Source organism: Myotis yumanensis, unplaced genomic scaffold (genome assembly GCF_028538775.1).
Source record: "Myotis yumanensis isolate MYYU_CA2020_CCGP unplaced genomic scaffold, mMyoYum1.0.hap1 SCAF_3, whole genome shotgun sequence".
Classification (NCBI taxonomy): domain Eukaryota; kingdom Metazoa; phylum Chordata; class Mammalia; order Chiroptera; family Vespertilionidae; genus Myotis; species Myotis yumanensis.
The window spans coordinates 173,075,497-173,101,714 of record NW_027223754.1 but is presented as its reverse complement, the minus strand read 5'-3'; the positions used below and the strand labels follow the sequence as shown (position 1 = coordinate 173,101,714).

The window sequence follows — 26,218 nt, the reverse complement described above, 5'->3', positions numbered from 1 at the left end:
ACAGCTCTGTATGAACATAAAAATCGCTCACAATCTAGTACTAAGTGAAGCTCAAAATACCGTATAAATGGTTCCCAAAATAAATCAGGTTAATGAAACAAAGCTACTGCCTGTCTTCAAACTGTATGCAATCCCATCATCCTCACTCCCCCAGGAAAGTACAACCTCCTGGGGAATCACTGCTGTTCTTTAATTTTGAACATGAGCAGCCCCAAGGTATACTTTTACAGGAATCTACCCAGAGTCATCTCCGAAATTACAGTAAAAAAAGAGTTTCATTTCCACTGCTCCTGGCAGAGTAAACCAAATAAAGGAAACAAGTATTACAGTGCAAGAAACAAAACAAAACACTGCGTTAGCTACCAGCCGGTCAAAGGGCTGGGAAAACCAAGGTTACAAATTGGTCTGTACAACAGCAACTCAAAAGATGGAGAATGCATGCCAGGGAAGTGCAGCAACAGAATGCTTTTATTTTTAAAAAAATATTGACTTCAGAGAGGAAGGGGGAGAGAGAGATAGAAACATCAGTGATGAGAGAGAACCATTGATCTGCTTCCTCATGCACACCCCCCCTTCCTGGGGGTTGAGTCTACAACCCAGGCATGTGCCTTGACTGGTAATCAAATTGTGATCTCATGGTTCATAGGTCGATACTCAACCACTGAGCCATGCCATACCTACCAGGCAACAGAATGCTTTTAAAGTAAGGCCTATTGTATAAGAATGTGTTCAGAGGCAAAGAGGGATGACACCTTCCCATTACTGAAGTCTGACAATTTAGGAGGGCTGGTTGAATTATGAGTTCGCATGACTCAGAAAAACAACAACCCACAAACTTGTAGAGCCCCAGATGATATGGCTGAGTGATTAGAGTGTTGGCCTGTGAACTGAAGGGGCATGTACCTGGGTTGTAGGTTCAATCCCCGGCCTTGGTCGAGTGCTTGCAGGAAGCAACCTATTGATGTCTTCTCACATCAATGTCTCTCTTCCTCTCTCCCCTGCCCCCCCGTCCCCTGCTACCTCCTTCCCTTTCAATCTCTAAAAAATCAATGGAAAAAATATCCTTGGGTAAGGAGCAACAAAAACAACAACAACAAAATAACAAACAAAAACTTGGTAGAACTTTCAGCTCATTGATCCAGAGAGAATCAAATTTATAACAGCATAAATTACAACCTGTCAGAATCCTTGAGTAAGAATTTGCTCTTGATCTGCAATTCTTGGAGCAGCTGCTACGTACAAAATGCATAATGAAGACTGATGCCCAGCAGTTCCATGAAAAACAGATCCTTGCTGAGAAAATATATACAGTATGTCTCCGGATATTTACTTGGACCTATTTCAATCTTCTTAGTACATGAAAAAAATCAAGGCAACTCTAAAACTGCCATTGAGCTTCCCAAACCAGTCATACATCCTCAAACCCTTGGCGTTTTTACAGAAAGGTGATTGGTACAGACATGCTTTGAATGAAAATTATAAACAGAAAAAAAATTTTGAGGCTAAAATCTCTTTGGAGAATGCAATGAACAGGAATGCAGTTTATGCCGGAGTGGTTTGGCAGGGCTGTTCTCCGAGGGGGCTTGGAGAACTGGGGCTGCCTGGGTAGCAGAATCGTAAACAGAGACGTTCCCCCAGAGGACAGTCGACTTGAGAGGGGTGACCTCACCTGAATTCCCTTGGCACAAAGATGTGATTCATAACCAGGAATATTCCTTTTCTTGAAGATAATTTAAAAAGTCAGGTTGTTGAGTACAAAGACTCCTAGAGCAGGAAAATTCACCAGCAGCACTAAGGCTGGGAGAAGGAAGATTTAATTGGGAGTCAGTTGACTTGTGTTATTATACCAGCTCTGCCATTAATTGGTTTTGTGAGTTTTGGCAAATCATTTGAACTACCTGGGATTCAGTTTCCTCATTCGTATAACGAAAGGACTGGACTAGAATCTAGGATTTACCTTTTTGTGCAAAATCAATACTGTGTTAAGGAAGATCCTCAGGCTGTTTGGAGACCGTGATCAATGAGTAATGTCTGCCAGGGCAAGGCTTGGAGGAGGAAGGGCTGGAGAAGGGCACAGTTGCTGACCTTGGCTCAGTCATCTTTAGGGCACTTACAACTATAATAGTCTAGCATTTATTCACTGAATATAACTAACAGAAAACCCACTGATGGGTTATTGAAACAACACTACACATTTAGGAACTATAAAGAGCTTAGTAATGAACAGAAAGAATAGTCGGTGTTGTTAAAGCCTGTTAATTTCAAGAGGTAACAATGACTCTATCGAAGCAATAGATGTTCAGTTAAAAAAAAGTACTCTTAATAGTAGGTACTAGGTTGCACAGATAAAAACCCCAAGACCATAATCAGGCATGGCTTTGCATTTCATAGGCCTGAGGCAGTATTTACTGTCATAGCTCTAATACCAAGTGCTTCATTAAAACTCCTAGTACTTTGCCTGTCATATCACTGCAAAATTCTAAACAGCTAGAGCAGTATTCGAAAAGAAACAAAAAAACCATTGTAAGCTTTACAACTTACATTTGAAAAGAAAGTGCAATAAGAAACAGAGCTGGCAACTGACGGCCACATTTGTAATCAGTAACTGCTGCTGTTACTGGGGAGGTCGGTGACCTATTTCTCAACTGCTATGAACTAACAAAAGCTTAGTCAAAATGTACATTACTCAAACAGGAAATTAGAAATGAATTAAAGTAATTTTAGTCTAAAAGCATTTACACATTCATAAAAATACTTTAAAGTACTTTATGATGAAGAAAATAAAAGTATAGGTAAACCATAGAAGGTAATGAAGGCATTTCCTCTTATGAGGTTTAGCACCGAGTTAAATGACCATAGTGGATGGACTGTCTTAAGTATTAAGTTTTACTCAAACTCTAAGGAGAAAATAAAATTGCTATTTCAAAAAACAAAACCTGCCTTCACATGTTATTGGGAACCTAAATATAAATGACTTAAGGTTTAAGGTGTATTTTTGTTGATTTGTTGTGTGTGTGTGTGTGTATGTATGTGTTGTGTTTGTGTTACAATCCATCATTAACCGTCTGAATGGGAAGAATTTTTTTTTTTAACTTCCAAGCTACTAATCTTTTAAAACTGATTGTTTACTATTGTATCTATTAAAAACATATGTTGTTTGAGCCCTAGCTGGTATGGCTCAGTTGACTGAGCATTACCCCCTGCACCAAGAGGTCACCGGTTAGATTTCTGGTCAGGGCATATGCCTGGGTTGCCAGCTTGATCCCCAGTAGAGGGTGTGCAGGAGATAACCGATTAATGGTTCTCTCTCATTGATGTTTCCCTCTCTCTTTCTCAAATCAATTAAAAAAAAAATAACAGCCGTGAACAATACAGAAGTCACTGTCTGCAGAGAGTTTATATTCTAGCAATTGTCTATAGATACTACATAAGCAAACAATTTCAGGTAGTGGTAATTGTCATAAAGAAAAAAAAATACCAGAGTGATAGGACCGATAAAAACTAAGTGGAGGAGACAGAGGAAAACGAAGTGCATTAGACAGAGGGCATTCGATTGGCCAGGGAGGGGAAGCAAAGCCAGCTTCATGAGTGTGTGCGTGCACAGAGCCCCCTGCCCAGGAGAGCCTGCACATGGCTAGCACTGTCACTAGATTGAAAGTTTTAATAAAGGGCTTTGTATTTTTATTTTATACTGAGTCCAACATGTCCTGGTCTTGCAGATAAGTGAGATCTGAATGACTAGATCTATGAGCTAGATCCATGTGACAATGGTAAAAGGACATTCTAGGAGAGGGAACAGCAAAATAACCTTGACATAGTTGAGCAACAGAAAAGATAAGAGGACTGATGCATGGAAGAGAGAGAAATGCAGTAGCAGCAGATGAGGCCAGAGAAGGAGATAAGGGCCAGGTTGAAGAGGATCTTGCAGGAGACTGGATTTTATCTAAGCCCAAGGAGAGCACACTAGATGAAAAGGTGTATGAGAAGAAAAATCCACCCACTGGCAGGGAGAGACAAGAAACTTGTTTCTTCTGGATAAACTCAGGTTGAAACACCCGTGTGTGTGTGCAAGTGTGTGTCTTGTGAATACATATAAGCTTCTCTCTCATGAGAATTTGACTGAGATTTCTTAGTGTACACTGAATAATCTAGGAACATCCAACCAGAAAAAGTAACAAAAATATGTCCTAGGACAGTAAAGTTCACTAGAAGGGCTTTTCAACCTGTGTGGAGTCAGCAAAGACAATCTGAAGAGGCCTCATTGTAGTTTCTTCCATGGACCCCTGTGATCTAGGAAGACAGACATTTCTAAATTCACTTGTAATAATGTCCAGAAAAGTACAGTAACATGCAACCACCACACCGGCCCCACCTGAAGTACAGGGCACAGAGCAGCCACTCTTGGTGTCCTCTTAAGCCTATAAGTTGGTGACAGCCCTGCAGTATCTAATAGAAGCAAATGCAAAAATATCCCTGGAAGGACAAGCTTGGGCCACACAGGATTGCCAAAGATAAAAAACTGTGCTGAAAATGAACTATGTTGCACTTACACAAAACAGATAAAGAAATAACCTACCGTGATCAATCACCAACTGATAACAACAGCAGAAAACTAGCAGAATCAAAACTGCAAAAACTTTAGCCTAAAAACTATCACTTAGAGGCAAAAAATAAGCATGATAAATGATTTACAGAAGGTATCTAAAATGTGATAAAAAGAAAACACTATAAAATATTTACATTTAAAATGGAATCAAATATAACTTCCTAAATATGTAGAGTCAAAGAAATAAAACCCTTCAATAGATGTGCTGTGGATATTAAAACTGGTGGCAGAGTAAAATGCTGCTGCACAGACATGCTCCCAGGAACAAGCTGGAATTAAACTGAAATACGGAAAGGCTTCCTGAATAATCAATGGGAAACTCACAGGAGAAAGCCCTGATACCCAAGGACCGAAGGTGGAGACAGCATAGAGACTAGTAGTGGCGCCCAAACAGGGACCCTTAGGTAAGCCCCTCATTCCCCTAGGTAAGCCCCACTCTCGGGACGGATAGGACTCCACCGTAGGAAGAGGGTGGATAGTCTTCGCCAACTCCGTCCACACCTTTGGGAACCCCTGGAACAGGATTCCCCTAGGTAAGCCCCCCCACCAATGAGAACCCCTACACTCGGGATGGATATGACTCCATCAGGGTGCTGCAGACCCCCCTATAGAGGATAAGTAAGGTAAGAAGGTGGATAGTACAGAACTTAGATTGAGAAGATGTGCCATACTGCGTCCAAAGAAAGAAGACTCTGTATTATCTTCATTTATTTATTTTTTTAAAAATATATTTTATTGATATTTTACAGAGAGAAAGGGAGTGGGATAGAGAGTTAGAAACATCGATGAGAAAGAAACATCAATCAGCTGCCTCCTGCACACTCCCCACTGGGGATGTGCCCGCAACCAAGGTACATGCCCCTGGCCGGAATCGAACCTGGGACCCTTCAGTCCTCAGGCCGACGCTCTATCCACTAAGCCAAACCGGTTAGGGCTGTATTGATCTTTAGATTAAGAAGATGTGCCATACTGAGTCTAAAGAAAAAAGACTCCGTATTGATCTTTTAACACATATGCTTGCTAGCAGAGGAGTTAAGGTTACTCCCAGTCAGACGGAACGTTTTATACAAGAAGTATGTCCATGCTTTTCTGAGGAAGGAAAGGTGCCGGAAAGGTAAATGTAGAGGTACGGGAGAAGGTAGGCCCAAGGAGCCTTATCCTTAACCCCACTACAGCCTTTCCACCCTGGGAAAGTGCAGGATTGGCAAGCTCTCCCTGGGGTGATAGATCAGGACTCCGGTAATAGCGGAAAGCGCCAATCCTAGTCTTAAAATGGATACAAGAGAGCATTTGGGGTTTTTCTTTTTAATGCCTGCTTTGGATATGTTAAATTTTTAAAAAATACAATGCAGAGGGTCGTACAGCAGCCAAAAGGCATCGGGCCTCCTATACAATAGCCTCTGCCGACTCAGTCTGGTAGGAAGATGCACAAACCAGACAGGAGTTTTACCAGATCTGGTGATGATGTGAGGAAGAGGTTGTGTTTTGTATCTTTCCAGAAGGAACAGCCTCTGCCTACCTCCTGGGGACCGTCACCCCTGGGAGGCCGAGTTAGCGCACCTGACCAGTGCCTGTCTGCAGCAGATGTGCAGCCCTGAGCTGGAACCACCTGTCCATTGGGAGGATCACATGTGCCTCCTTTTTGTCTGTTCTTATGTCCCAGCTTTGCCCCACATCTCCTTTCCTTTTTCTTTTCTTTTCTTTTTTTAATCTGACTACTTGTTTGCTGGTTCTTTGGCCTTTCTCCTTCTCTCCCGAACACAGCCTTTTCTAGAATCTCCCTACCCTACTGTTCCAGGAAGGGCACCTCCCTTTTCTGCCGTGACAAGGGTGTGTCTGGTATATGCCCCATACATAGAGTTGTCTTGTGCCAAGAGCCTGACATCCTGGGCTGAGAAAGCCCTGTCCCAGGACTACATGCTGACAGGCAGTTCTCCCTGGTCCTGTATTGGCCCCTCTTGCCCTTGTGTCAAGAGGGACCCTCTTCTTACAGTCCATTTGCAGGCGAGGGGAGCCCAAGGCAGGTGCTGGGCGTGGAGGCCACAGGGGCATAGGCTACCAAGGAGACAGAACTGAACCTGGGCTTTCCGCTGGGCAATCCTCTGTTGGGTTGCTCTCTAAATCCTCAGCACCTCCCTGGTCTTCTGTGGCCGCCTCAGCTTCGTCTTCCTGGCTGGGCTCCCTCTCCTCCTGCTTCATGATGTCAGGGGCCACTTGATCCAAGTCCGCTTGGAGCAGCTCAGTGTGAACTTCCAGGGGCACCTGGTTTAGCCGTTCCACATGCAGCTCCTCCACGTGGACTTCAGTACGTTCTTCAGTCTGAATTCGACCCATTTCTAGATAGCTCACCTGGACTGGCTCCGGCAGCTCGCTCATATGGGAGTCATGCACTTGGCCGTCCTGGGGCAGATCTGGATGGACCTGCTCCACAGTCACCTGTGCGGAGTCCACCTGGACCTGCAGCAGTGGTAGCACATGCACCTTCCCCACCTGATCTATGATAGTCATGGACGTCACAGGCTCTGTCTGCACTTGTGTTTCCATGGAAAGAACTTCTTTGGTTACCAGACGCTCCGTAATATTATGAGTATCGCTGAGATGCCTTCTTAATTCATTTTCTTGCATAAACCACAAGTCACATAAAGTACAATGGTTGGGCTTATCTCCAGTGTGTATTACCAAGTGATCTTTGAACTGGTCCCAGCTGTTAAACACACTGTTACAGACCTGACACTCGTAAAGCTTCTTTCTTCCCTTTTTTGCCCCCACTCCAGGTTGGCACGCAGTCAGGTGACATTTGAGGGTGCTATTTCTAGCAAATCGTTCATGACAATTTGGACATTCAAAAGGTTTTTCACCTGTATGTTTTCGAAGATGCTCTTTAAAATGTCCAAGGTGGTCAAACTGTTTCTCACAATACTGACATATGTGAATTTTTTTCCCAGTTCTTTGCTTCTTACTGACCCCACCTTCCTCAAGGTGGTAACAACCGAGGTGCTGTTTCCATTCGCTCTCCCGAAGATACCTTTTATTGCGTATTTCACACTCGAAAGTCTCAGTGGAGTGTGATTTCATGTGTTCCTGTTTGCTTGTGGGGTCAGATGCACAGCCTTCTTCGTTAAGCTGCCCTTTCCTATCACCTTGACGGTACTTGCTGGTAATGTCTGCCAACAGTGGCAGCGCTGAGTCGTTGGAGGACCCCGTGTTCTGAATGTACTGGATGGACTGCTTCGCAGAAGCCACGTCCTCCAACGTCTCCAGGCCTTCGTCTTCCACTTCCATCGTTCCTTCAGCAATCTCCACCGCAATCTCAACTGGTTCTGATTCCACGGATGGCAACGACTCAGTGATAACATTAGAAGTTTCTGCAATCTTCCTTTTCTTGGCCTCACTTTTTCCTGTGCTACTGTCCTCTAGTGGAGCAGAGTTCTCTTTGTTCCTGACTTCAAGAGCTTTGATAGCTTCCAGCATTTGTAGAAACTCTGCTGCTTTCCACACATCATTGGCTTCTTCTTCTCCTTGTATCATTAACTTTGCTGTATATGTGAACTCGATTAAGTGACTAAAGGCCATTTTACTAACACCTTCTATTTCCACCAAAGGTTCCCGAGTAAATTCCTGAAAGAAGTTGTAGAAGAACTTACTGCAAGCAGCCAAAACAGCCTTGTGGGCCTTAAAATGGTGACCGTCGACAATCAGGGTGATGTCAGTGAACCGATCCTGCTCCCGCTGTTCATTCAATCGGTCCAGGATCATCTTGTGATGTTCAGGGAACTCCTGCAGGCATTCCATCGTCTTTTCAGCCTCCATGGCCGGCGGGTCGCTCTAATTGGAGCCGGGACACTCAAGCTGGAGCCGGGTGGGCGCCCGCGTAGGTCCGGTGGGGAGCGGGCCGGCAGGCCTTGCCGCCTGCTAATGGCCGCCCAGCCCTTACGCCCGACCCTGGCTCCCACCACCCCAGGACCCGGTCCGGCCGGTGGCCCACAACAACTCCCGGGTCGCCTCTCCTTCCAGTAGGACCAGGGGTCCCCAAAGGTGTGGACAGAGTCGGCGAAGAAGTAATGACACGCAGACAGCGTTCAGTTGATCAGCAGCCTAGACAGGATCTCTAGCCAGGTTCTCCAGCCAAGTTCTGTCTTTTATTGTCTTGTTACATCTGTATTTATACCAGTTGATTTTAATCCTGTCAATTTCTATTCCAAAGGTTAGGGCGTTTCTTATCTCCATTCCAGGGAGTAAAGATTATGTAGCTTAAGGGTGATTGTTCATAGTTAAAGTGATTAACTACCCGCCTGGCATTTACTTAAGGGGTTTTATTCCCTCCCTAACTTCAGAGAAAAATACCTACCTGGGGAAACAACCTTTCTCGGTGTTTCTTCCCTTCAGCCACTGTGTCAAGCAGCAAGGATGGACAGGCTTCCCGCATAGTAGGAGGGGCAGAGGTGTGAAAGGGCTGGCTGGGCACCCATAGATGGCAAGTGAAGTCCCGGAGGGATATCTCAGCTGTGTGTGTGTGTGTGTGTGTATGTGTGTGTGTGTGGGGAGGGGGGGGAGGGGGAGGTGCCACTAAGAACTCTGGGATCTAATCCCGAAGCTGGGCTCCCCAGCAGAGAGCACCAAACTGAGAAAGGTACCCATATAACATCTGGCTGTGAAAAGCAGTGGGGTGCTATCTGCCAGGGAGTGGCAGCTGAAAGTTTGGGCACCCTCTGAAAGGGCCAATGCATAAAAATTCCCAGAACCACCCACCTTGTGTTCTGGCAGAGGGAGTGTGAAGCTGTGAGAGCAGAACCCAGGACTGGGGACTTGGGTGATAGAGCTCAGAAGACAGAAATCCCAAGTTTCCTGGGCTGAGTCATTCCCGCACACATTGGAGGACATCTTTCCTATACAGACATCTGCCTTGCTTGGGGCAAGACAGTCAACACACCACTTTGGAAAACACCTTGCCCTGAGGCTACTTAAGAGATTAAAAGTAAAAATTAGCCTCCAGGCAGAAGCAACTGCCCAGCCTATTAAAAAAAACTCTCTCCAACTGAGGACTATTGACTGGGGACAGTTCAAGTAGGAATCCTATTGCTCTGTAGACAGAGGAGGTCTCTGGAGGCTTTGAGTCTTTGCCTGGTCCAACTAGTCAGAAACTGCCTTTGACACTGTCTTACACTAGAGATTGAGAGGCACAGAGGATCTACCTAATACATAGTCACAAACCCAAACAACCAAAATGAGGAAACAAAGAAACAACCTCCAAATGAAAGAACTAGAGAATTCTCCAGAAGAAGATAAATGAAGCAGAGATAAGAAATTTATCTGAAACAGAGTTCAGAGTAATGATGTTAAAAATGCTCAACAGTATGAAAAAAGATATAGTAACTATGAAAAAAGAACAGTCTGAGATAAAGGATGACATAACACAAATAAAGAATGCATTGGGCCGAAACCGGTTTGGCTCAGTAGATGGAGCGTCGGCCTGTGGACTGAGGGGTCCCGGGTTCGATTCCGGTCAAGGGCATGTACTTGGGTTGCGGGCACATCCCCAGTGGGGGGCGTGCAGGAGGCAGCTGGTCGATGTTTCTCTCTCATCGATGTTTCTAACTCTCTATCTCTCTCCCTTCCTCTCTGTGAAAAATCAATAAAATATATTAAAAAAAAAAAAAAGAATGCATTGGAAGGAATACACAGCAGATTAGGGGAAGTTGAGGTTTGAATGAGTGAATTAGAAAACAGAGTTGAAAATATCCCTCAATCAGAGAACCAAAAAGAAAAAAAAAAACACAACAATTAAAAAACAGGAGGAGAGCTTAAGGGAGCTGTAGGACAATGTGAAATGTAACAATATTAGAATAGTAGGTGTGCCAGAAGAGGCAGAAAGGGAGAAAGGAATAGAGAGGTGTTTGAAGAAATAATGGTAGAAAACTTCTCTAACCTGGTAAACGAAAAAGTCACACCAGTTCAGGAGGCACAGAGAACCCCAAACAAGAAGAACTGAAACAGACCCACGACCAGACACATCATAATTAAAATGCCAAAAATTAAAGGCAAACAGAAAATCTTAAAGGCAGTAAGAGAAAAGAAAACTGTTACCTACAAAGGAGTTCCCATAAGGCTGACACCTGATTTCTCATCAGAAACTCTACAGGCCAGAAGGGAATGGCATGAAGTACTCAAGGTAATGGAAAGCAAGGATCTGAGACCAAGGTTACTATATCCAGCAAGGCTATCATTCAAAATAGATGGTCAAATAAAGAGCTTCCCAGATAAAAAAAGTCTAAAGGGGTTCATCACCACTAAGCCAGCATTACAAGAAATGCTAAAGGATTGCTGAGAAGAAGAAACAGAGAGAGAAACCTAGCCATACAGAATTAAAATGGATATACTAATAAGTACCTCTCAATAATAACCCTAAATGTAAATGGATTAAATGCTCCAATCAAAAGGTGTAAGGTAGCTGAATGGATACAAAAACATGACCTACTATATGCTGTCTACAAGAGACCCACCTCAAAACAAAAGACACATACAGGATGAAAGTGAAGGAATAGAAAAATTTTTCCATGCAACGGGAAAAGAAAAAAAAGATGGAGTAGCAATACTCACATCCGACAAAATAGACTTTAAAAGCATTATGCTAAGTGAAATAACCCAGTCAGAGAAAGATAAATATCATATGATCTCACTCATTTGTGGAATATAATAAACAACATAAATTAATGAGCAAAAATAGAGCCAGAGGGCTGGGGGTGGGGTGGGGATATACTAGAATATAATAGAAGTAATTCTGTTATTTGCAGATTTTTAATATTTCCCTACAACTTTTGTAATATCATACTATGTTAGTATAGTTTGGGTAATATTATTATACTTAAAATCCTTTTATTCTTGAAGTATTAATGTTTATTGTATGTAATATTATTATATGTAAGATTATTTTTCTTGAATAATTGGTGTTTATTGCATGTAATATCATATTTAAAATCATTTTTCTTGAGATATTAATGTTTATTGCATGTAACATTATATTTAAGATTATTTTTCTTGAAATATTAAGGTTTATTGCATGTAACATTATATTTAAAATCAGTTTTTTTTAAATAAAAAAAATAGATGTGCTAACCAGCAGATTAGACCCCCAGTAAAGAACATTAGAGAAGTGGATGCATGATCTGAGGAAATTTCCCAGAACATGGCACTCAGAAAAGAGATGAAATAAGAGCCACAGAGGGCAGAATGTGATGCCAATATGCATCACACTGGGATTCCAAGAGGATGAAGAGGAAGATATATGAAGTGTATGAAGATATAATGGCTGAGAATTCTTCATAAATTGCTGAAAGACAAGACTTCATATTTACAAAGAACAATGATCACTTAGTAGGATAAATAAAATTAAATTGATAGCAAGGCACATCACTGTGAAACTACAGAATACTGAACACCAAGACAAGGGCTGAAAGCACCCAAAAAAAGCAAAGACTACTTAGAAAGGAATGATGCCTCACCTGGCAGCACTCTGCTCAGAAGACTATGGAGCACCATTTTCAAAGTCTGAGAACAAAGAGCTGTACTTTTAGATTTCTATGTCTAGGTTACTAACATTTAAGAGTGATGGAAAAATAAATGGACGAAACTTGGGGGCGTCTATTACTAACACTTTTTTTTTTTTAAATATATTTTATTGATTTTTTACAGAGAGGAAGGGAGAGGGACAGAGAGTTAGAAACATCGATGAGAGAGAAACATCGATCAGCTGCCTCCTGCACGCCCCCCAGTGGGGATGTGCCTGCAACCAAGGTACATGCCCTTGACCGGAATCGAACCCGGGACCCTTGAGTCCGCAGGCCAATGCTCCATCCACTGAGCCAAACCGGTTCGGCTATTACTAACACTCTTGCAGGAAAAGCTTCTAAAAGATACAGAATAGAAAGAAGTATCTTTGTTCATATCTATATATATAAAAGGCTAATATGCAAAGTGTCCCTACTGGAGTTTAACTGGGAGACCGGGAATTCTATCACTTGCTATGATGTGCGCTGACCACCAGGGGGTGGCATGGAATGAAGGATGGCCCCTGATGGCAGCCAGCAGCCAGGGAAGGTAGGCCCCGGCCAGCAGCTGGAAGGCCCCGCTCGGCCCTGATCACCAGCCAGACTTAGGGGACCCTACCCGTGCACCAATTTCATGCACCGGGCCTCTAGTATTTATATATTCACATGTCTTTGAATATGAGTTTAGAAACTAAGCAGAAGGAACAAAAAGATGGAACAGAAAATTATGAATAAAAGCTGGTGCAGCTCTAACGGGTTTGGCTCAGTGGATAGAGTATCAGCCTGTGGACTGAAGGGTCCCAGGTTCGATTCTGGTTAAGGGCATGTACCTTGGTTGTGGCACATCCCCATAGGAGGTGTCAGGAGGCAGCTGATCGATGTTTCTCATCAATGTTTCTAACTCTCTATCTCATTCCCTTCCTCTCTGTAAAAAACTCAATAAAAAAAAGTTATATATATGCTGGTGCACATGTGGATAAATGCAAACAAGCTGTGACTTGATAAAAATACAGTTGGTTAGAATGGTGGGGAAAATACTATATATGCTGTTTAGAAGAAATACCTATACATATGGACACCGACAATTGAAATATTTATAAAGAAAAAATAGACATAAATATTAACAAAAAGAAAATTGGTGAAACTTCACAATAATAGACACAGTGGATTTTAAGGCAAAAGCAGTTCTCAAGGATAAATCATACAAAATAATAAAGGGTTCGTTTCATGACAAAAATATAATAGTTCTAATCTTGTAAACACCTGATTAAATATATTTTAAGCCATGTAAGGCAACATTACAGGATTTCAAAGAAAAACTGACAACTTCACAATCATAATGGTAGAGTTTAACATTAATCCTCTAGAAAGTGCTAGATTAATAAAAATAATAATTTATCTGTCAAAACCAATTTATTTACCAGACTCATGTTATGCTCATTAAATAGCTTTAGTATTCCCTGATTCTTTTGCTCTTAGCTTATTCTGCCACTTTTGGTAATGCAGTATAAAACAAAGGGGACCCAGAGTCGTTAATTAATTTACTCGATAAATATTTACTACATGACTCCTAGGCTCCAGGCATTGTCTACAGCACTAAACAGAAAAGCCCTCTGCTCTCATGGAGCCTATATTCTAGATGGGCACCCAGAAAACCAATAAACACACTAATATGTTTATATCTACATGCTGAATACATAGTATTATAAGCACTAAAAAGAAAAATAAAGCAGAGTGAGTAGTGCAAGGAGTCCAGGCAGGGGTACTTTGCTATTTTTATAGGACTCTTAGGGAAGGGCTCAAGGCCACTGAGCAGAGAAGGAAAAGTGCGCCCCCTACAGGTATCTGAAAGGAGAGCTTTCTAGACAAGGGTGAAAGCCCAAGATGGAAGCTGGCTGGATTATCTGCAAGAACAGAGGCTGCAGTGTAGTGAGCAAGGAAGACAGCACTGGAGGCCTATGCTTAGTGTGCAGGACTTTGTAGGGTGTGGTTTTTGTCCTACGTAATGTGGGACCTCAGCGGAGAGTCCTGGGCAGAAGAGCAGAGTGATACGGCTTCCAGTTTTAAAGGCTTCCTGTGGCTGTTCTGTGCAGAACAGGTGGTGGGGAGGGTCAAGGGCCAGTGTTGAAGCAGGGAGGCGACTAGGAAGCTCTAGTAATCCAGGACAGAGTGACAGTGGTAGGGCCCAGGGCACCAGCAGAAGTAGGAGTCTGGGTGTAGTGTGAAAAGAGCCTTGGAAAAGTGATGCATCATTCCAGGCAGCAGCACCAACTGTGTTTGTTAGTCTTTTTCTCGGGTTCTTAATGCCTCCGATTTGTTTTTCTTTTCAGAGTCTACTCCCAGAGGCTACTGGTCTAAAAACTGATACATTGCAACATGCTTAAAATTTTTTTGAAAAAGTTGTGAATACTGATATGTTTAAAAATCCATTTTACATAAATAACCTGTCCATTGAAGTGCAAAGGGAAGTGAAGGGAATCTCAGGGCAGCGCCTCCTCAGTAACTCGGGCACCAAGGAACCTGGAGCTGGGTGGGCAAGACAGAGGTAAGGTCTTAGGCCAGGGGTGGGGAACCTTTTTCCTGCCAATGGCCATTTGGATATTTATAACATCATTCGAGGGCTGTACAAAATCTCAACTTAAAAGTTATCCAGCTGTATTTGGTTAAACATTTAATTAACTCACCCCTAATGCCTTGGCAGGGCCAGACCAAATGATTTTGTGGGTCCTATATGGCCCATGGGCAGGACGTTCCCCACCCGTCTTAGACAAATGACGAAAAGAGAAGTTAGTTAGCTGGCCTTCCCCCCACTTTTGTTCCCTGAATGAAAAAAAGAAAAATCACTGAATGGATATTTTGGAAACACAGCAGAAAGCAGCAAGCTGTGGGCTGGTTCTGCCTAGTTTCACAGGTGACTGGACAAACCAGCAAGAGACAAGTAGCTGTTGTGTTTGGTTAGCACTGTCCTGAGCAGTGGCAGTTCCCTGCTTCTTTCTGAACTGACCGCTGAGAAAGCCCAGAGTCCACAATCTTAGCTACGGAACAGGTTACTTAAAATCACAGAACCCATTTGTATACAGATGGATGAAATGGTTTTACAAGGGCTCCCAAGAATGCAATTTCATGAACTAAAAATTAAGAAAAAAATTACTGACAAGTTTGCATTTCTGAGTTGATGCTCCCGATTTTGTCTGGAACCTCTGAAGCTGGAAGATCAGAGCACAAGCTCTCAACCCACTTGGGAAGGGAATGAAGAATGTTTCAGAACCAAACCTTTGCCCAACAAATTGTAAAGTATTCTTAAGGAGTGTATCTAACTGGCCCTAGGTGCCCGATGAATCACCCCTTTCCAGGATAAAATGTTCTGTCCCTTTTCCAAAACGCTACTGGGTACATTTCTCCCTAACCTCTAATTAGAACCTACACAGAATGATGATTACATTTATTATTACCTGCAAATTATAAAATGTCCATTAAAAGACATGTTCTCAGCTTTGATAAAATCTAATCCAAGATGGATCTTAGTTAGGTGCCACATAAATGAAACTCTGTCATATTTGAAAAGATATAATTTCTTCAAGAAAACTTCCTTATAAACAGATTCAGAAAAAAAGATCTTAAAGTATTTTAGACAAGAGAATTCTCCAAAGTGCTTAAATTATATATAGGAATACAAATGCTATGTCAGGTTATAATGAAATCAAAGTACTTGACAATTACTTCTTAGAAGTTAAAACTGGAAATAACCCCAATATCTTCAGTGGATGAATGGCTAAACAAACAGAGGTACATCCTATGCTATGCAATACTAGTCAACAATAAAAAGAAATGAATTATTGATACATCAACATGAATCTCAAGAATTAGGCGGAGAAAAAAAGCCAATTCCCAAAGGTTACATACCTTACTATAGCCTTGTCAGAGTTTTTATTACAAATGGATGTTGAATATTGTCAAAAAAACTTTCTGCATCTCCTGAGATGATCATATGGTTTTTCTCCTTTGCTCACTAATATAGTGAATTAAATCAATTAATTTTAAATGTTAAATAAACTGTGCATTCCTTTATATTGTTGGATTCAATTTGAGAATTTCTGTGTCTATATACAACGGTAGGCAAAAGTATGTTTATAACTGTATGAGAAACAAAGTTTATTCTTTTACTAGAGGCCCGGTGCACAAAAATTTGTGCACTCGGAGGGGAGGGGGTCCCTCAGCCCGGCCTGTGCCCTCTCACAGTCTGGGACCCCTCAGGGGATGACCACCTTGCTGGCTTAGGCCCGCTCCCCAGGGGATTGGGCCTAAGATGGCAATCAGACATCCCTCTGACAGCCCAGCAACCCTCGGGGGATGTCCAATTGCCAGCGGGGACCAGGCCTAAACTGCAGTCAGATATCCTTAGTGCTGCTGAGGAGGCAGGAGAGGCTCCCACCACCACCGCTGTACTGGCAGCCATCAGCCTGGCTTGAGGCTGGGCAGGTCTCCCCCTGTGGGAGCACACTGACCACCAGAGGGCAGCTCCTGCATTGAGCATCTGCCCCCTGGTGGTCAGTGTGTGTCATAGTGACTAGTCATTCCCAGTCCTTCTGCTGTTAGGGTCAGTTTACATATTACCCTGTTACTATATAGGATAGAGGCCTGGTGCACGGATGGGGGTCGGGTGGTTTGCCCTGAAGGGTGTCCCGGATCAGGGTGGGGGTCCTGCTTGGGTGCCTGGCCAGCCTGGATGAGGGGATGATGGCTGTTTGCAGCTGGTCACACCCCCTTCAGGGTGGGGGTCCCCACTGGGGTGCCTGGCCAGTCTGGGTGAGGGGCTGAGGGCCGTTTTCAGGCTGGCGGGTGACTGAAGCTCCCAGCCTCTCCTTTTTTTTCTTTTTCTTTTTTATTCTGGGATTTATTTACCTTCTATGGCTGTCACTGGAACTGAGAGCCAGCTTTAGCTCTGAGGCTCGGCTCCAGCTCTGAGACCTCGGCTGCTGAAAGCAGGTATCTGGGCTTTGTTTAGCTTTTATAATTGAAACACTGTTGCAACTACAGCTCTGAGGCTCGGCTGGCTGAAAGCAGGTTTCTGGGGATTGTTTAGCTTCTATAATTGCAACATAGTTGCTTAAGAGTGCAGCTCAGAGCTAGGCGGCGGCAGGCGGGGAACTTTGGCTTCCTCCATCACTGGAGCAAGCAAGCCTCCTGTTCACTTCAGCTGCCTGGCTGCCGGCCGCCATCTTGGTTGGCAGTTAATTTGCATGTCACCCTGATTAGCCAATGGGAAGTGTGTCAGAGGTATGGTTAATTACCATGTTGGTCTATTATTAGATAGGATTATGTATTTATTAATTATTGTATTAGTTATCTGTATTGTCTTTTTATTATTGTTGTTATTCTTTCATATCCTTACTTATAATTTATCTTTTAGGTAATGATGGCTGGTACTTTAACCAACTTTTCCCCACTCTTGTATATGAGGAATATTGGAATTTTTATCTGCAATTTTCCTTTCTTATAGAATTTATATGGTTTTGGTACCAATATGATACCTTATGATTTGGAAAGTTTAGCCTTCTACCATTTTCTGACATAGTTTATGTAGGAATAGCATGATTTCTCCCTTAAATATCTGGTATCATTCACCAGATTCTGTCCATTCCATTTAAATCCTCTTTTAATTCTAATAGTGGTAAATTTCTCTTCCCCGTCCCCCAATACCATTGATGAGTCTACATATAACATAATTAAACTTTTGAGCTCTTTAAAACAATAGCTTTTGATATCATTTACTTTATCTCCTGCATTCCCATTTTCTATTTTATTGATATCTACTCTATATTTCTTTTCTTCTACTTACACTGGATTTTATTTGCTCTTCATTTTCTAGCTTCATAATTGGCAGTTTAGATAATTGATTTTAGACCTTTCTTATTTTCTAATATAATTATTTTAAACCAGACATTTGTTCAAAGCATTGCTTTATGGTGCATCCCAACATTTTTATGTTTTTTTTTCATTGGGTCAAAAATATTTTCTAATTTCATTGTGTTTTGTTCTTTATACCATGGTTATTTGGAAGTATGCTGTTTAATTTGCAAGTATTTAGGAATTTTTGTGAAAACTTTTTTTTTTAACTGATTTCTAAGTTAATTTTACTGTGGTCAGAGACTATACTTTCTATGAATTTAGTTACTTAACACTTGTTGAGACTTGTTTTATAGCTCAAAATACTGTAGATGTTGATAATATTCCATGTTCATTTGAAAAGGATATTTATTCTGCTGTTGTTGAGTGGAATGTTCTATAAATGTCTGGTCAGTTAGGCACAGTAGACTGACAGTACTGCTCAAGTCTTCTGTGTCTTTACTATTTTTGTCTGTTCTATTGATTATTATTTGTTCTATTAAAGAAAGTGAAAAAAATCTCTCGTTATAATGGTGTAAGATTTAATGAAAATAAATTGATTAAAGTTCTTGGAAATTTAAGAAAGTATTTGTAGGAAAAGGAACTCTTCTTTTAGTTAATTATTTTCTAAAATACTGACATGTTTAAGAAAGACAGTTTTAATTCTACATTTGCCAATTAGATATGCAGTTTTACTCAGTTCATACAGTAAGTAAGGTAGATTGTGGAAATGAGATTTATAATGGTGTGTTGTGGTTTTTGTTTTTTTAAAATCAAGAATCCAAATTCTTTTCACATACATTTTCAATTGACTTTCTCAATGATCTTGCATGACAAGCAAGATGTAGTGTTGTTATTTCCTTCTATTTTAAAGATTAGGAGACTGGGGGTCAGAGAGGCCAAATAAATGACCCAAGACCATACTCTGGTCAGTTACTGAGTCAAAACACAAATCAAAATCTTTGACTCCAGTTAGTGCCTCCCTTCCTGTTATGCAAGGGCTAAGCTACCCATTGATTTTAGATTTCTACAAGAACCTTCCTGAATCCCATATACCCAACTAAGTCAGAAATAGAAAAAGAGGAAATAGAATCAGGCAAAGAATACTGTGAGCTATAGTAGATATGGGTGATGGTGTGGCTATTGATGTTAGCTATTGTTGCTTCCACTACAAGTTCCTCAAAAAAATTCTGGTCTTTTCCAATGACACAAAATCACCCAGAAGAATGAAATAGACAGATTCTTTGTCAAAATATCTACAGGACTCCTGGTTCTTTTTCCTTACCACTATTCTTTCAATAATATTCATATGTACTGAGAGATTTCTGTGTGTCAGGCATAATCCCATCTGGTGATAGTTAGAGACAAATAGGTACAATCCTAATACAACATGTGAACATAATTACAGATTATATACAACATATGAGAGAACAGTTATACTTAAGTGCACTAGGATCTGCTGTTTTGGAGTAATAGCTGACAAGCATCTTAATATGTGCTAGCTACAAAGAAATAATGTCTTACATTTTCAGTCTGGAAAATGATTAACTTACTTTAGTTATTTCACAGTCCACCATTCTGTAAAAAAGAGCCAAATGTCAAATGAATATAGCCAAAAAACTGCAGAAGTAAAATAATCTGTGAATGTTTGTGTTTCAGTATCAATAATTTTATGAAGAATAGATTTCTGAAATACTTTTACTTCTGTTCTAAGCAAAATTTTTGTTCAAGAATTTCAATTAGATGTTCAAGTCTTATTCAATTAGCTCTACTAGAGAACATACCGTGTTTGCAACAATCCTAACTATAACATTTAAATCCATGAGGCATGTAAGTGTCTTTGACTGATACTGAACTGAGATCTGAAAGTATCATTAGAATTTGCCTATGTTTTAATTTTTGTGAACTGGGGGTTCATTTCTGGGTTGAGTCTATGCTTAACTGTTTCTGGGTTGGGTCTATACTGTATTGTCAAGTTAGCACATGTACTAACGTGCTGCAGAATAAAACAGCACACATTTTTTAGGAACAAATGTTTTTTCTCACTGCTGGGGGAATAGATGAAATGAGAGGTGGTAGGTAGGGGCTCTCCAGAAAAATCAATGGATAAGTAAGAAGAACAATTATTACATTAAAACTAGAGGCCCGGTGCACGAAATTTGTGCACTGGAGGGGGGTGTTCCTCAGCCCAGCCTGCACCCTCTCCAATCTGAGACCCCTTGGGGGACATCCCTCTCACAATCCGAGACTGCTGGATCCCAAACGCTTGCCTGCCTGCCTGACTGATTGCCCCTAACTGCTTCTGCCTGCCAGCCTGATCACTCCCTAACCTATCCCCTGCCAGCCTGACCAATGCCTAACTGCTCCCCTGCCGGCCCGATTGCCCCCAACTGCCCTCCCTTGCTAGCATGATCTCACCCTCAACTGCCCTCCCCTGCTGGCCTGATCTCGCCTCCAAGTGCCTTCCCCTGCCGGCCTGGTTGCCCCCAACTGCCCTCCCCTGCTGGCCTGATCTCGCCCCCAACTGCCCTCCCCTGCCGCCTGATCTCACCCCTAACTGCCCTCCCTGCCAGCCTGATCACCCCCAACTGCCTCTGCCTGCCTCATTGCCCCTAGCTGCCCTCCCCTGCCGGCCTGATCGCCCCTAATGGCCTCTGCCTCAGCCCCCACCAAGATGGCTTTGTCTGGAAGGAAGTCGGACATCCAGAAGGTGGTCGGTCGACTCGGTCTAATTGGCATATTACCCTTTTATTAGTATAAATAGATTATATAGGATAGGATTGCTTAAATGGGCAGCGGGGAGCCTTTTTCAGCAGGAGGAGATGCTCTTGGCAGACAAAACACATAATCCCTATATCTGGACTGATGGCCAGCCATATGCACTGTATTGCCAAACCGGTCATTAAAAAATTGAACCCGTTTCTTACACCTTACACCAAATAGCTGTTGCCCTCAAAACCCCTCCTCAGCCCCCACCTTAGGTTCTGCCTTCGCAGTTCACCCAGATTAGGTTCTGATTGGTTGGTTTTGATGCCAGTCAGCATCAAAAGCTCTGCCTCCTAGGCAGCCATTGGCTCCTGGCACTTCACCCAGATTTGGTTCTGATTGGTCTGTTTCTATGCCAGTCAGTGTCTCCAGGCCTATCTCTGGGCCTGATCAATGAGGCAGGGTTGATCAGCAGCCCCGGAGGCCCAGAGAGAAACAGAGGTGTGGCTGCTGGGGAAGCTGGGGGGTGGGGGAGAGAGAGAGAGGCAATGGCTGATCATCAGCTGCCACTGAGGCGGCAGATCAGACCCCACCTCTCTCTCTGCAGGCCTCTCTCCGGGCTTAATCTGCATCCCCCTTCGGCAGTCAGTGCTGGGTCGCTGCCCTGGCAACAGCTGCAGTCAGTGCTGGGTCGCCAGGGCAACCCAGCACTGACTTCTGGTGTTAGGTCGAGCCTTCGGTCGTTACAGACCCTGGCTCTTTATATATATAGATGAGTATGGCCCTATTTTAGAATATAAAGGAAAATTCATGTAAATTAAAAAAATAAAGTACTAGATTTTTAAAAACCCACAAATAAACCTGCCTTTTTTGGATCTCTCTGGGCTATGCTGCCAGAACCTCTATCCACTTGCCATTATTCTACTTAGCTCTAGAGGATTAGCTGCTGAAAAGCAATGCTCTACTGAATTCTGGACATCAGCATTCTTAAGAGTTTAAAAGACTTTAATTAAAAAATGCCAACAGGATCAGATGTTTTGAGTTTGTTTTATATCTAATATGCTAGTTATACTCCAACATTTATCTTGGGCAGGTGTATTATTATTCCCATGTGGTTTGGATCATTCTCAATTTCAGAATGCCAAGAGCCACAGATGCTTTTAAGAAAAAAATAAAAACAAAAAAGGATATATAGGTAGTGAATGACTTTATCCTTCTCTTTACAAAACAGCAGTACACACAGAATATCTCATTCAATCTTGGAGTTGGAACATAAAAGAGTGAACCTCTTTGAACATCTTACACCTGAATACTCGGCACACATTCACAAAGGCCAGAAAATCTCTTTTTAAAGAATTAGACTGACTCACAATGAATTCCCAAGTTCGTTGGACGTTGCTCATTTTGAGTGTGGTATATGTGTATGGTTGAGTGGGATGGAGGAGGTCACCGGTCATGGTTACATTGCTGCCACAAGTCATAGGCCAGTCCACAGGATTATTAACGCTACTCCTATTTCAATTTAGGATGGGCTCTGCCATCTTCCAGTTGTGGCTTATCTGCTCCACACACTTAGGCTCTCAGTAATTTATATTCTACCAGCTCCTCACTTAATGCAGAAATGGTTGCACTATAGGACCTGAAACATTTATAGAAGCCAGTTGAGAAAAGCAACTGATGGCTGCTAAGGGATTTAATGAGACAAAGATACAGTGCCCTTCATCTACATTCATAAAATAATTTTTGTGCACAGATAAAATTTAATGCTATGCATACTATTTGACTTTAGTATTTTAGATATATATTTTGAAAGTAATTATATCCAATGTATATAGATACCAAATACTAAATCTGTAAGAAAACTCAAAGCTGTCAGTCTTAGCAGCACTTTGCCAATATATCTGGAGCAATTCTGCTTACTTCAAAGGCACTTCCTAACCTGGCTGAGAGAGAGATCTGCAAATGAGAAAATTCACCACAGAGAAGGCTGACTGTGTTCTCAGTGTTTTCTGAGCTGTCTCCAAGATACACATTCTCTGAACATGTCTTAGCCTGCCCTGTTTTATCTTCACTGTATTTCTCCAGTTGTTTCTCTACTTTGTCCTTCCTATTTGGATACCTTTATGATCACATTTTCCAGCGCTTTATCCTCTAGCCATGCTTCCTAATTTACTTCGAGCATTCCTACTGTGCCACAGGCCACCCCTCTGACATAAGCGACATCCCCAGGTGCGTAACCCGTTCCCAGTTATCCCAAGTGAAGGAAACCGGAATGTGCCTACTTTGCATTCTGAGTTGAAGGCAATTAAGAAGCAGTGAACAGAGGAAAAGCTCTCTGCCCTCCCCACTTGCCAAGAAGCAGGACAAATATTGACAAATGTGTCCCTCTTTCCCTTTCTAACTGGAAGGACAGGAGTTAATCACAGAGTAACTTTAGACCCTATCAGCGTGGAGATGGCACTGGGGGAATCTACCTAACAACCTTACTAACTAGACTTTATGGTGCCCATCCCTTCCTCATATATTTGCCTTCCTACAAGTTGCCACCTCTACAGACTCAAGGTTCTTTTTCTTTCTCTTGTCATGTATCTTTCTTTGCTGAAGATGCTATATAAGCCTGCATTTGAAGCCACCTCTTTGGGTTACACATCCCTAATTTTCTCTCACGTATCTATGAGATATACATGTTAATAAACGTCTGTTTGTTTTCTCCACTCTCATTTCCTTAGCCAGAGCAAGCGATGTGGGTAAGACTGAATGGGCATGGGAAATCAAATCCTTCCCTAGTGAGTGCAGCAGATATTCTAAACACTTAGGCAAGAACAGAACAGAGTTATAAAAAAAGTGGGACAAAAACACAGCAATGTTATTCATCTCTATTTAGATAATTTGTTACTAAAACCATGCTAGTGACAGCTGACTTTCTTCTGCATAGATTCAGAATATTTGGAAGAGAACTGTTCTCTCACTATGTGATACAAGGTCATATCCACCATCTTGGTATCCCATGAAATCATTCACCTCTAATCATTTCCAGTGTGATTTCCACACCTTTAAAAATCCTATATAATAAAGAGCTAATATGCAAATGGTCATCACGCCCTCGTTCCAGGGCCGGGGGACCTGAGGCTGCGCTCCCTGCCCAGTGAGGCTTGACAGGGGACCTGAGGCTGCACCCTCCTGCCTGGCGCCGAGCTGGGGGACCTGAGGCTGCACTCCCTGCCCTGTGGGGCTTGACGGGGGTGGGGCTGGCCGGATCTGGGTCTCGCATGATTTCAAGGCGCAGGTGGGCAGGGACTTGAGTCTGGGTCCTGCGGCGTACCCCAGACTCTGACAGGAGGGAGATTTTCATATACATTTTACTAATTTTCTTTCATCTCTGACACTTGTATTATAGAGAAAGGGCAAATAGCAATATAAAATATTTCCTCTAATTAATTCCCTTTTAATGTGCACAAATTTCGAGCACCGGGCCACTAGTGTACCTATAAAAGTAAAAGAAATTCCTAAAAGAGGCTCTCTGACACTCTGATCCAAACTCACATGTCCAGGATCAGCTCCAACCATCCATTCCCCTTCCTCTAGGCTCCTTTTCTGACAAGCCCACCTCCCACACTTCACCTCTGCAGTGCCACACCTGTTGATTAATTGCACTGTTATCAGATGAACCAAAATGTGCCACCGTTACTTTATATTCACCAAACACATGCAATTCAAGTCGTGGTCCCTATCCTTATCCTAAAAGTCTTAAGAGTCTTGTCTAGTGAGAAAAAATGTATAGACTACTTTTTAGAGAAGCAGGAACTGATGAATATTTTTTTAATGTAAAAGGAACAGGGACTGACTAGAAATTGGGCATTATAGGGTGGTCACAAGGGGTTGATGACTAGAATGGAGAGGGGTGTAATGCTAGGAAAATAGGCTGGTGTTGTATGAGAGTGCAGCTTTGAGAAAAATACCGCTGCTGAATGAACACAACAAACCAGGCAGTCAGTGCGAGTCTGAACAATGAACTGCCAAGTAGGGAGTCTATCTAGCTATTTTAGTGAGTCTAATTACAGAGCACAAATGTTGCATTATAGGAAACAAATACTGAATCAGCACATTAAGAAAGTAGCCCTCATTAGCAGTACTTTTAAAGAGTCAGGATGTTTGACGTTCCAGAATAGATTATTTATGAGTCTGTGTGTATAGAGAGCCATACGAACACAATGTGGAGGTGGGTGAAAAGACACAGATAAGGAGAACGTATTCTAACGCACTTGTCTGGCAGGAAGTGCTTATTCTAATCTAGGAAATGTGTTGTTGACAAATCTAAGAAAAACACAGATTTTCCATTTTCCCAGGGCATTACATTTTTACAAGAGTCTTAAGATACATTCTCATCTAATCTTCATAAAAAATACTGTTCAGTACAGCAATAACTTCATTGCCATTTTACAGATGAGGAATGGGGCTCAGAGAGGCTCTTGTCCTAGCGCCACTTACAAGATAAATGAAAGTTCAAATTTGAAATGACCTGATTCTAAAATGTGTACCTTTCTGTTACCCAACTGTTGTTCCCCTAAAACTGGTGGACTTACTGGCTTTTTGAATTTGAGAAAGTCATTTGGATCCTCTATGCATCGCTGTCTTTATTTGTATAGTGGGGATGAAAATCATTCTTCACAGAGGTGCTGAATTAGTTTTAGAAAGTTATATTTTTTTCTAGAAAATTGTCCATTTTAACTGTTTTCAAATACATTGGACAACATTATTAATATTATCCTCTTATTATTTTTAAAATCTTTACTATCTGACCTTACATCAGCGGTTCTCAACCTGTGGGTCGCAACCATGGGGTCGGGTCGAACGGCCCTTTCACAGAAAACACATATATAATTACATATTGTTTTTGTGATTAATCACTGTGCTTTACTTATGTTCAATTTGTAACAATGAAAATACATCCTGCATATCAGATATTTACATTACGATTCATAACAGTAGCAAAATTACAGTTATGAGGTAGCAACAAAAATAATTTTATGGTTGGGGGTCACCACAACATGAGGAACTATATTAAAGGGTTGCGGCATTAGGAAGGTTGAGAACCACTGCCTTACACGCTTTTCTTCCATTCTAAATACTGTTTATCTGTGCCTTCTCTCTCTTCTTAAAAGAGTACCATCAGAGGTTTCTCTAGTATATTGATCTTCTCTAGGAAACAAATTTTGTTTTCTTGATTCTCTTTAGTATTTCTTTGCTCTGCATTACTTTTTCCTCATTTTAATTTCAATTCTCTGCTTACTCTACAGGCCAACTCAGATCTAGTTCTAACTTTGTGTGATTCTTTTCAGTTATTGATTTTAATGTTCTGTTTATTATGATTTCTTAAGCCATTAAAGTTTCTTTCTAATTTCCCAACTAAACCTGTATTTGCACGTGTGGGATGCATTCAGGACATGCAGGGGTGCCGGGCAGGAGCGTATTTTCC

The 26,218-nt window shown here is 41.9% G+C and overlaps 1 protein-coding gene and 1 pseudogene across 1 annotated transcript in view; both read right to left on the bottom strand.

Annotated features, from left to right (window-relative positions):
- SLC2A13 (solute carrier family 2 member 13) overlaps positions 1-26,218 on the bottom strand; it is a 300,012-nt gene that overhangs the window by 29,769 nt on the left and 244,025 nt on the right. The window lies entirely within an intron of this gene.
- Positions 5,867-8,425, bottom strand: LOC139005585 (zinc finger protein 131 pseudogene; annotated as a pseudogene).